Consider the following 12,986-nt stretch of genomic DNA (forward strand, 5'->3'; position numbering starts at 1 on the left):
TGAATTGTTTTTTAAAGAAATACATGCAATTTGAATAATGGATAAAAAGAATAAAGTCAATCAATCCTGGGAAAGTGGGGAACGAGAACGAATGTATGCCACAGAAAAGGGTAAAGATGGTGAGTTTTAGGGATGCTAAAGAAGTTGGCTTGATTGCAGCTACAACTTTGCTTTGAAGAATTTAGATTGATAGGAAAAGAGAGTATAAAAATAGGATCATCTGAATTCCTGGGCTTCATAATTAGTAAATATTATCCCAACTGCTAATGCTTCTGTTGTTGGCAATGGTGGGGAGTGAGCAGGGGTGATTTATGTCAGTTGTGCTTATGGTAGAAATAGTCCTTCCTCCAGCCCATAGCGTCTTGCCAAGCCTGCAATCATTGACACTTGCCAATAGCTATTGGGGTGAGCAGGTACTGAGTGAGGCTAGAACCAATTGTTGTTCCAAGTTATCTTGCACAGAATCATAGTTTCAATGACAGCCTATGTATGAAGAAGTCAAGTCTTTTTTCAGGTAGTGGCACTGGAAGAAAGCACTGCTCTGCCTCTGCCAGCGTCCATCTTGCCTCCTCCATGGAGACAATCACCTACAGAGGGAAGCCAGGTAAAGCAGAAAGGGTAGGCAGATGGAGAGAGGGAGAGAAAGCCTTAGAGGCTACTTTTGAGCTCCTAGTTCCAACAGCACCTGCAGACAGCAAGTTCTCTTAACTTTCAGTATTAAGCCAATCTGACTTGAGAGTCTGTCATTTCCTATCAACAGACTCTTGATTAGTACCACTGGTGGGAGAACTTCATTATCAACAGCAACACAAGCACTGATCATGACCAGACACTACTGTTTTATATATACATATATATATATATAAAATTAATATTCCACAAATATGAATATAGATTCAAGATGGTTTGGTGAACATTAAATAGTATAAAGTAATCAATTTCATGTTGCATGGAATTCCTTCAATATGATGGAATAAAAATAAAGGAAATGAATTAAACAACAGTAGGAAAGGAATTCCCTATGTAACCACTCTAATAAATGAATCGAGACAAAGTGGCCTTTATACATAATTGTCTTTAGTTATCATATTTTTGCTAGAGGAACTATATTTTTAATAAAGCTTCAAGTTTTAGAAAATCTGAGCCTTAAAAAATAAAGATCTGCCAGAAACACTGAAATTAGCCAGGCAGGTTGTTATGTTAAATCAAATTCTACCTCCTTAGATTTCGGCTCTGTTTTTGCATGATCAACACACTGTATAATTTCAGTAAGTGCACTGGGTGGGTGGGAAACATCAGCTAGTTGGCTATTTGGTGTCAGATAAAATAACCATTGAAAACGCAAACTATTCTGTTGAATAGGTTACTGTGTCGCTACCCGAACAGCTAAGTAAAACTCACGTTGGCTAGTTGGAACTCCTAGGAATGGGATTTTGATTCAAAGAAAACCAAGATTTAGGTGTGAGTTTAATGTGTATGTGCATGTGAGAACAAATTTGAAAACTTGTACCTCTTACTGATGTACATACATGCACTAAATAATTTAACAAACGTTTAAATGCATGCTAGAAAAAAAAAAAGCCTCCTCATTGCTTTTGTACAATTGAACTACTCAGTCTCGTGTTGTAATTACAATGCAATTTGATACCAAGTGTGGAAAGATCTACTTGGGGGTGGGGGCTTGAGAGCTGTCAGGGGACTTGTTCCTTGGGCAGTGATTAACAGTTTGGTAATGAGAGTCTGTTGTGTGGGGGCGAGAATCCAAACACTGTGTCAAATGGTTAGCTGCTCTTTTAGTGACCCCAAAGCATGTAGCAGTCCTAGAGCCTATGGAGAGAAAGCGAGAGGGAGAGGGAGAAGAAGAGGGAGAGAGAGAGAGAGAGAGAGAGAGAGAAAAGAATATGATAAAAAAAATTCAAAAGACTTTACTTTGTACTTTATACAAAGTATAAAGTGTTTCACTATTGTGATTTGCCCACCAATTCTTCCTATCTCCTCTTTCATAAAAGAAATTGTGGTGGTGTAATCTATCTGGTAGTAAGACTAGAACAACCCTAACAAACAAAACTGGCTAAATTTAAGGGGTGTAGGTTCAGAAGTTGTTGAACTTGTTAAAACAAAAAATAAAAACTTTTCAGCTGAAAAACAAAATGCAACTTCATAGGAAATACCTTATTGAAATTTGATTTTAAAAATAGCTTCACAGTAGATTCTACCATCTCATGAACACTCTCACTCACTAGTCAGTTTTATGCCTTAAAAATTGACATCTTATCTTTGGTTTGCATAAAAAATATAAAATGAAAAAGAAACTAACTCCTTGGGAAGATCTGAAGTGGGGAGGGAAGCTAACTCCACATTGCAGTAGGTTTATATTTATTGGCTTCAGACCAACTTGTTATGAGATGTCTTGGAAATAGTGTCCTTAGTGCCTATTTTTTTTTCTTTACTCTCACAGAACTGTATCGTTCTTAGGCAGAATGAAAGACTTGGGCATGAATTCTGTGTTCATAAATAGTGTGAATTGCTCAATCTTGGTTGCCAGGAATAATATTATAATACCTTCCCCTTGCAAGTTATTACAAAGATCAAATGAGATAGCATATGAAACATCTGATACACAAGAAATCATGAACATTTTTGGGAACATTTCTTTCTCCACTTTTCTCCTGTTCAATTCAGCCTAGCTTTATGGATAGCATCAATTTGGTTGAGTTTAAGACAAAATATATCTCTGTAAGGTTTTATTCCTTAGTATGATGTATCACAGTTTATTTAAAACCGTATTTTGAAAGTTTAACATTGAGTACATAAAATAATTTCAGTTATCAAGGTTCTTTTGTTAAAACATCTGTCTGTAAATGATGTTTAGGGTAAATTTTAACTTAACATAAAATGGTAATGGTTGAACTGAGACTCACACATGGCTCTGTAAACCCAAGAAAATGTCCAAAGTGGATTTTGGCTGAGAATGTTTGGACAATTGCCTTGGTAATACAAAGCCAAAGCAAAGAAATGGTTGGGCCAAAGGAAGCCTAAGTACATAAACGTGAAACTACTAAACTCTCAGGAAATAAGGAAGCAAATCAAATACTGATCCAGGGACCCTCTGTCCATTTTCATCCGGGGGATGCTCTACTGCTCTAACTGGGCACCTGGTATTCCTGTGTTTTCAGAGAAGACTGAAGGTGGGAAAAAGGTAAGGTTAGACTGTGGCTATTCAAACATTGGCTCCTTTGCTCTTAGAGAATATTATTTAATAGCTTAATTAAAAATTACTACATTTTATGTAGATTAGGCTATCTTTTAAGTAGGAGTAAATAGACCTTGACTTAAAAAGCAAGTTAACATTTCTGTTTGTACTAAATAGAGTTTTTGTTCTCTTTCTAACCTGACATGTTTAATATCAGGTCCATGGACATGCTTGCTGAGTGGGTAGACTTTCGGCGATCCAAGGTAGGAAAAAATTTTGCATTTTCTTGAACTATCATGAGTGTATTATAACACAGATATTTTATAGCATATTATAATTGTTACAGGATTTTTTAAAAATATTTATTTGTTTACTTGAAAGTCAGAGAGAGATAAGGGGAGAGAGAGAGTGTGTGTGTATCTTCCATATGCTGGTTCACTTTCCAGATGGCTGCAATGGCCAGGGTGGAGTCAGGTGGAAGCCAGGAGCCAGGAATTTCATCAGGTCTCCCACATGAGTGGCAGGGGTCCAAACACAGCTCTCACTCTATGAAGCATTTAAATTGGGTATATCAAGACATTTAGCCCTGTGTAAGGTAGAGCTAATAAATTGCTTGGAAGGTTGTTATGAGGTCTAAACAACTCACCATAAGTCAAGTGCCTAACAGTGCACTTGCCACATAGCTCCCCCTCCAGCTGAACAATCAAAATAGGCTTTATTATATGTCACAGAACTACTTTAATAGTGGGCAGCGCTGTAGGTATCCCCACGACTGAGCATTGCAGTGACTATTAGACCTTGGTTGTACAATTTACGAACCCCATAAGGGTGTTGGGTGGATTAATTAATTAATACTTCTAAGGCACTCCGTGATTCATAGGGTAAAAGAACTAGTGAGTGCAAAATCCCCTTACAAAGCATTACCACCTGCAAATTCCCTACCTTCCTGCAGAAACATTGCCAGAGAGAAGAGATGTCTTTTAGGAAAGCCAATTTTCTCATGGTTTCCTTCTGCCACCACTGGAAGAAAAATTTAGGATTTCAAAAAATATTACCACATTGCTTGTTCTTGAAACATTTCCAGAAAAAATACCACAAAAATGTTTTTGTGAGGGTATTCAGACTAAAAATTTCTACAGATTGAGTATGTATCAACATAGTTTAAGTGGGTTGTATACAGTCTGTTTTATTGTTGTTCTAGAAAGGGTGACATGTGAAAATCCATGGAATTTCTTTATTTGGTGGAGGAGAGAGGGTGATTAGTTATCTAATGTAAAAATCAAATTCCTCTCAATAGTCCTGAACAATAGAGCGCTCTCATTTACAAGGCGAGAAAAAAATTACCCCAAAGATTAAATAAAGCAATATCAATTTAGTAATGAAAGCATAGTTCTAAATTTTCCAAAGGAAATTTTTCACTTTTTGAATGAAAATGATAGTAACAGATTTTATCCCTTCCTTCTGGAGCCCCTCTTTCTATTAAGAAAATGATGAGTGCCATAGTAACTTAGCAAGAAAACAGCTATTTTCTACCGTTCCTTGTGAATAAAAAATTACTTCATTAATTTGAGTACAAAGAAATAAGAAATTATTGAATTGACTAGAAGCATCTGGAACAATGGTATCCTAAAATATTGGAACCTATCAGTTTGGTTGAGCATCTTTACTGTGCTTGGCAGTGGGATAGGAGGGGGAGTGAGGGTAAATGGAAAGAAAAATCTGTCTGGGCATCAGAATTTACAGCCCAGTGCTGGTCCTTAGCTGTAATATGTATTTTGGCAATTTTCTCAATTTCCCTGATCTTTAATGTCTCAGGGTAAATGAAGAGGACAGTCAAACTCCTTCCTTTTGTTGGGAGGATTAGTATAAAGTCAAAAGTTGGTTGTGATGGTGGTGTTGCAGCTTCAGTTGAAAGAATACAGATAACCAGGACTTTGCATGCAGAAAACCCTAAAATATATTTTTAAAAATTAGAAATTATATAAAAGAACTTATTCTAAAATATTAAATCAATTTCATGGTGCTGGCTTCATGGTATAATGGGTTAAGCTGCCTCTTGTAATGGTGGGTCCCACATAGGTACCAGTTCCTGTCCTGACTGCTCCACTTCCAATCCAGCTCCCTGCTAATGTGCCTGGAAAAGCAGTGGATGATGGCCCAAATACTTGGACCCACTGTCCCCATTTGAGAGACTGGATGGAGTTCCTGGCTCCTCATTTCATTCTGGCCTAACTCCAGTTAGGAAGTGAATCATTTGGGAAGCGAATCAATGGATAGAAGATCTCTTTCTATCTCTACCTTTCAAATAAATAAAAAATAAATCTTAAATCAATTTCGTGGCTAGGATAACAGATTTAGAATTTTATTGTTAATGGTAATTCAATTTTATAAAACTAAATTCTAACTTTCAGTACTATGTAGTACTACTCAATTCATTATAAAATCTGAATATTTATTTGTTATTTGGTGACTGGCTGGACTTTTGTTTAATTTTATTTCCATTACATATTCAGTAATTTCTATTAACAAATAGAAAAATAATGATAATATAATAAAATTGGGTTTATTCCCTTCTAAAATGGGACCTGAGAGTCTAACTCGGGCTATTCACTCCACTGGAACTGACTTCTAAGTATTCACTGCAGGAAAAGGTCTGAGTTAAATCCCTTTATGTGTTTCCATGAGAAACTGCACTTCAAGCAGACCAGACCACGTTCATTCTCCCCCACACAGAGAATGTGAAGCATTCTATGGCCTTCTCGGGTGTGACTGAGGATGCCAAATTACTCAACTTTAGTCTATTTTCTTTAAATGAAATGGCTCCGTGTGTGTGTATGTGTGTGTGTGTGTGTCTGTGTGTGTTTTCATTTGAGGAAGAGGTTGGTTACTTGAGAGACTTTCAGCATATTTGTCAATTGAAAAGATAAAACACACCTTTGAATTTCCTGCATTTATGTTAGTAAAATTATTCTTCAGGATCTAAATTCAAACCTTTCTTTTCTGACCCCAGCCTTGTTAGTGCTGCCACCTATAGGAAGTTAACAGCAGCAAAACCATGACATATTCGTGTGAAACCCTGTAATTCAAGGTACCTCCTTCTTCCTGCCCATTCACTAACCTCTTTAAGCCACTCCTAGCACACACAAAGAATGGGTGCTCACATGTTCATACGTGCACAAATGTGCACACACATGCACACACTTCTCCAGTTTTCCCAAGTTGTTCTCTGTCCAGATGGTCTATAATGATTGAAAGTCAGCATCGTAAATTGAAATAATCTATTTTTTCTCTAAATCTGTTTCTATATTATTGAAATTAAAAATTCATAGTCTCTTGTCTGTCTTATATCTGGAATTCATTCTTATGTCCGCACTTACCAGGACCAAAATGTCCAGCTACGCACTTGTGCTCTAATTACAAAGCGTGAGGAAAAAGGTTGAGTGACACGGTGACTAAAGCACTGGCTTTCTGCCAGGGAGATCCAGCTTTCCATGTGACCTACGGTTCCATACCAAATGAAAATTCTTGGTTCTGTCCCTAGGGTCCAGTGGTCCACATCAGAAAAATCTCTGTATGGAATTTGACACAGGAGGCAGCTCCGTTGAGTGCTGGGACTATATTTGCAAAGAGGATTAAATATTTTCCCACTCAGAGAGGGAGAAACCTTCTAAGGATTCCAGTAATTGGAAAAATCCCATACCTAAGTTGCTTATAACTGACCAGAGAAGCCATGGTACTCATTTTCAAAAGCAAGCTAAAAATGTCTATGCCTATGTTTTTGTTTCACCTAATCGATTTGGCAATACTTCTGGAAAAGAGAGCAATTTCTCTCCAAATCCCTAGGCTGATTGATATTACCATCAATAACACTCACTTTCCCCAGCTGTGCCAAAGGATGGGCCAGGGTGGTAAATGTGTCAACTCAGTGCCTCTTCAGTCAAATTGGTTGAGCTTCCTGGAGAGCTCTGTTGAGAAGGCTGAGAGAAAGCGAGAGCTCAACAGGAAATGTGCCCTGATTAAAATAATAGTTACCAGAGGAGGGATCCAAGGAGGCGGGACGGCATATATTACCCATTTTGCCATCTCTGGTCTAGGAGCTATAAAAATAGCTCAGGAATAGTCTCTTAAAAATATTTTTCCCACTAGAGAAAAGTCTACAGGAAATAGAGAAATATTGAAAATAGTGACATAAACTTAAATATATAACACATTTCCATCGTATATAGACAAGAAGGCAACTGTTATTGGCAGGGTGTTGAGTGAAGACAGAATTGTGGGTTTTTATCCACTTAGATGAGTTGGGGAAAGTTTTAAGTAGGGTAGTGTGGAGCAAGGATACAGAATCACATTCCTCTTTTAAATTCCGTGAGCTGGTTTGCCAGTTCTCTAACATAACTCATTCATTCACATTGCCAAACCTTTGTAGTGCCATAGTCTGAGATTGGATCATACTCTCCAATATTTCCTGTCTAAAGTAGTAATTATTCGAGTCTCATGCCACTTTGGTACTGACATCTTAGGGCTACTGATTTGACTGCCTGCCTGCTACAAAATTGCTGAATTGCCTTTATGTAGGCCTCTGACATCTGTATAAGGGTACTTAAAAAGGTTTGTGAAATGGAAGTAAAAGATGAGTTTATTTTGGTGCAAAAAATTGAAACAGAGTTTTTTTCATATTACACATTTTCTAGAAACTTTTTGAAAGCCCATTATATTTTCACTGGGTTTCTTATCCCAGCCGAGTTGGGTAATATACTCCTAGCTTTTGCTATCTCCAATAGCCCTGGTGGTTCCCATGATTCCTATGTCAGAATCTTTGTTCTGTGGATCTGTGTCCCCTCCACCCCCATCCACTGTCCAGAATCAGTAAAGCATGAGAAAAACTGGGGAGAGAAATTCACTCTAGCAAAAGAAAGAATTTAGGAAGGAGGTGAAGGCAAAAATAGAAATAGGTAGAGGGTAAATCAGATTAAAAGATTATCTTGGGGAATATAGGGAGGACAAATGAGAGATAGGATCTCAGGAGAAATGTGCTGTGTGGTCCCATAAAAAAGTTCATGTGCATGATTAAAGGAATGCCATTTGGTCAGAGCCATTCTGGGAAATCAAAGAATATGAAAAAAAAATTCTTTTTTTTTTTTTCAAAAACCTTGGAAACTTGGTGTTTTAATGAACTGTCGATAGAAATTCCGGGGAACATAGTGGAAAAGCATCAGGGGGACAGAGAGGGAAGGGAAAAGAAGGTGTGATCAGGGAGTGAAGAGGAAAAAATGCAGTCACTTTTGGTAATGTGCCATGCTAATGCTCTGATGCAGTTCCCTGGGGGTCCTGTGACCCTAGATACCACCCACTCTTGAGTGGCCAGATGATTATTTTAGTGGCAATTAAACCAGGGGTGAATGTGTGTGTGTGGGTTTTAATAAAGTAGGCTTATGTGAAATTGTTTCAGGGGAAAAAACCATCCCCAGAGCAACGTGAATTTCATTCCCAAGCCCTTTCCTTTCTCCCCTTAAAAATAAAATAAAATAAAATAAAAGCCTCTGACTGGAAGATTTAGTTGGAGAATGCCTGGTTTAATCCCTGCTGTTAGGACCTCACACTCTTAGAAATTAATTGGGCCAATCAACATGCCAGGAAGCAGCAGAACAAAGCACTGATGGCTTCAGTTAAATCCTAAATGGGAAGGTGCTTCTTAAATTTACTATTTCTTGCTTACACATAAAATACCAGAATTTGGCCCATTTCTCAAACCATAAATTTCTGAAAATTAAGACAGAAGGAACTATTATTCTAAAACATGAAGAAAAACACTGAAGGTGTATCTTGAAGATAAAGCACCCAGTAAATAAATACAAATATTTCTAAAGAAATTTTCTTTTTTGAAAGAACTTAATAGAAATGAAACAAGAAAAGCAACTAGTAACTTACCTATTTTGTAAATGAAAGATATAGAATAGTTTCTTCATTACAATCAATTTGCAAGAAGTCTTCTACTTGTATTGTTATTATAGTTCATTTTTTATTTGAAACTTCTTTTTAATGATATGAGAAAAGTTATGGACAAGATTATCTCCTAACAACTCGCAGATCTCAACAGACTTATTATCTTGAACCAGAAAAACAGAGAGTGCAAAAAATTATACTAATTACAGAAAAAAAATTCAAAGTTGTTTACACATATTTTCAGCTAATCTAAAACTTCCTAGAATAAGATACAGAAAAAATGTTTGGAATAAAATCTGAGGCCATCCATGGTTTGACTGAGAAGAAAGTCTCGAAATCAGTGTATAATTGTTCATCAAATTTTGTTGACCCTGGATCAAGTACAGAGCAACTTCCTGATCACTGGAAGTCGCCACAAGGCTCAATGGAGACTTGAGGAGTCACTTGTTCAAGTACTTTAGCATTGCTCTCTAAGAAAGAAGTGCAATATCAAGTGATTAAGCCTGTTCTTTTCAAAGAAGGAAGGAACTGGCAGAAAGGAAAAAGTCCCACAAGGGCTCTTGAAGAGAAAGGAGAAGGGACTCGTAAAGTTAATCCTAGGGAAAGCACAGTTGAACCTTCTACTGAATCATATAGTTTACAAATGTCACCAAATGTAATAAGCTAGACACTTGTGGCATCCTGGATACCACATCAAGGTAAAAATCTTTGCAAAAGCCAGAGATTGCTGTGCTGAATAAGGTAATAATTACAGTGGGCAGCTGGCTAGAATTTTAATTGTGGCTAAGTAAGAAGAGGTGGGGGGGAGTGGGAGCCTTGAAATCAGAGTAAATTCCAATTTTATTGCTAAAACCAAAGTAGAGTAAAGCCAAAATAAATTTCAAGATTTCAAAATCAAGCTTTCCTCTTTATGTTCCTTCAAAAAAGAGACTGCTTGGAACTGTCTTTGACCAGTGAAAATTGATATCATTGTTTCTTTGTATGGGAATAGTTCAGCTTCCTCTGGCACTGATGTTGACTTAACACTTAGAAGAACTTCATATATTCAGGTCATTCCCATGCTCTGAGAACTCCAAGTCCAAGTCAGCCTTCGGTGTAATGAACAACCTGACCAATTGTCCTAAAATCTTCTGTTTCCTCTTGTGATAGCCTGGTCCCAAAGCAAAGAAAGAACAGCTTGATCCCCCAGGGAGCAGAGTTTACAAGGGGTCAATGCACCTTCTTTGTCTTATTTGTATTCTTTCGATTTTTGATTTTTTAATAGTCAGCATAATGTACGTTAGATTCCCAGAACTTACTCATTCCACAGCTGAAAATTTGTTCCCCTTGACCAACATCTCCCCGTTTTCCTTCTTCCTCAGCCCCATTTTATTCTGTGTTTCTATGAATTTAACTTTTCATGATTCTATGTATAAAGCAGATCATGTAAATGCCTTTCTGTATCTGGCTTATTTCTCTTACATAATGTCTCCCAAATTAAACAGTGTTGTTGTGAATGGCCATATTTCCTTCTTTTGATCGCTGAATAATATTCCATCTTTTCTCTCCATCTACTGGTTTTTAGTATCTTTGCTATTCTATTTTGCTGACTCTCCCTTCACTTAATTTCTACTTTGCTTTTGCTATTCTTACTTTCTAGTCAAGGAACTCCAGTGTTCTTGTTTGTGAAAATATTCTAAGCTCTCAGAATTCTTGGGACAATGAATCTATGGAAGCAAAGGCCCTAAATTAATTTCTCATTAATTTCATACCTCTGAGTTTTAGGAGTGGACAGTGAAATCATTGAGTTGATTAGTGTTTTGGGAAATTTCTCTGTTGAAGCAATTCTGTAAGCTTTTCTGTTTTGGAAATGTATACATTCCTAACTTTGGCATATTAGAAACAGAAAGGGATCATCTTAGAACAGCCACATTATTTACTCATTATTGGTATTTATTTTAAAGTTGGTTCAAACCGACAAACAACAATCACCGCAGGAAAACATTCTTGGTCATAGAGAATGGGGAAATAACTGGAATATGTTTACTGTTTAGATTTTACTGAATATGCAAATTATGATGGAAACATGAAAATATTTGTGATATATTGCCTCAATATAATTGGTGATTACTTTATCTAAAAATTTCCTTCTAAAAGGGAAAAATTAGATAAATACTTCAGCATAGTGTTGGTAAAATCAAGGTTAAGATAGGTTACATATGTTTATTTTCAAGTTAATATATATGGTTAGCCTTTCATGTAAAGTTTTAACAATTTTATCATGAAATTACTTCAGATGAAAGTCATTATACAATGCAGAAGAGAAAGTGATGAAAAATTTTGTCTGTTGTTTGTCTACATGTCGTTGAAATGTGGCTTCGTGGTGAAGCCAATGGAGTTTTCATTTTTCACATTGGCTTCCATCTCTATCCAATGAGAAATTAATCCCTCAATTCCACATCTCACTTCAATTTCAGAGGACCTTGTGACTATAAACCAAAGATAAAGACAATTCTTTATACTTCATGGTAAATTATACTTTAAGGAGTAAATACAAGGATACTTCCACAATTTTGTGGGAAAAAAATTGAATTAAGTTTATTTCATTGCAACAGTATTTTGAATTACATGTAGTGTTTTTTCAAAATATATATCTTCCATGAACTTTTTAAAGATCCTTCATATACTTCAATGTACTTGCATTTCTAGTTTTAGATCATACTGTTAAGTTTGTATACCATAACCACATCGCCTGTATCAGAAATTTTGAGATATATCTCCAAATATTTCGTTGTATTTCTGACTCCAAAAATCTATACTATTACTTCCCTTCCCTGAACTTTTTGAAGATTTATTAGAACAACTCACAGTGGACCTTGAGCTAAAACAGAAATTCTTAACACATTCTAAAATCCTGCACAATCTGCCTCATCACATGTGTCCAGCCTCATTTTGATCCTTTCTCCTTGACTCTTCATGCTGTTCCTGTCTCCTTTCTGTTCCTTTTCACTACAAGGCTATTGCAAGTGTTGTTTCCTTTGATTCTGTTCCCCATCTGGGTTCCTCACAGAATCCTTTCCATTCTTGATAATTTCCTCCTCATTCTAAATTTAGGAACATCACTAAAAAAACTTTTCCTTATAATTTAAATATCCTAATTAACAATTTTTTGAATAATGCCTACCTTTATCTTCCTAAAGGCAGGGACTGAGTTGGTACTGCAAAGTCGTCTATATTCTGTGCTTAGTACAGTGCTTCAAACACACAAGGATTCAACAAGTATTTGCTCAATATAGAATTGAGCAAATAAATGAACAAAGAGCAGAAGAATTGAAATTTATCATTTTTCTGTTGATAGGAATATTGCTTTTTCTCAAGGTTCTTATCTTATATCAAAGTGAATTAGGGTCTGGCTGTAGGATACAATTTTTATCAAAATGGAATGGTAGTAGAGATTTACATGGGAAATGAAAGAGAGAGTGGGAAGCAGACAAATCTAGCCATTTGTAACGTGAAGTCCTTGAGGGAAATTTGAGTACAGAGGATAAGGCCAATCAAGGGTTTTGACCCTAGACTTTAGAGATGACTCTCAAAAGCTAAGACTATAAGCAGAGGAAGCACCTTTTAGCTAAGCTAATTTGGTCTGGGTGGAGTAGGAAGCTGAAGGCACTAGTTTCAATGTGTTATCTTTGAGACACCTATCCGACAACCAAGTGGTTATACCAAGTAGGTAGCTGATTATATGAGGTAAGAGTTAAGGAGAAGTCAAAACAGAAAAAATAAATTTACGAACCAGCAGCACATATTTAAATCATGCATCAATTTGAGATTATTTATGTGATGACTGTAGAGAAAATCTAATTATTTAAAG

The 12,986-nt window shown here is 36.4% G+C and overlaps 1 long non-coding RNA gene across 1 annotated transcript in view; it reads left to right on the forward strand.

Annotated features, from left to right (window-relative positions):
• The first annotated feature begins 3,073 nt into the window (after positions 1-3,073).
• Positions 3,074-12,986, forward strand: part of LOC149126480 (uncharacterized) — a 30,639-nt gene continuing 20,726 nt past the window's right edge. The window contains exons 1-2 of the long non-coding RNA XR_016233764.1: positions 3,074-3,199; positions 3,411-3,456. This is a non-coding gene — a long non-coding RNA (uncharacterized LOC149126480). The remainder of the gene's footprint in view (positions 3,200-3,410; positions 3,457-12,986) is intronic.

Source organism: Oryctolagus cuniculus, chromosome 5, assembly GCF_051225735.1.
Source record: "Oryctolagus cuniculus isolate XC-2025 breed Fujian yellow rabbit chromosome 5, ASM5122573v1, whole genome shotgun sequence".
NCBI classification, from domain to species: domain Eukaryota; kingdom Metazoa; phylum Chordata; class Mammalia; order Lagomorpha; family Leporidae; genus Oryctolagus; species Oryctolagus cuniculus.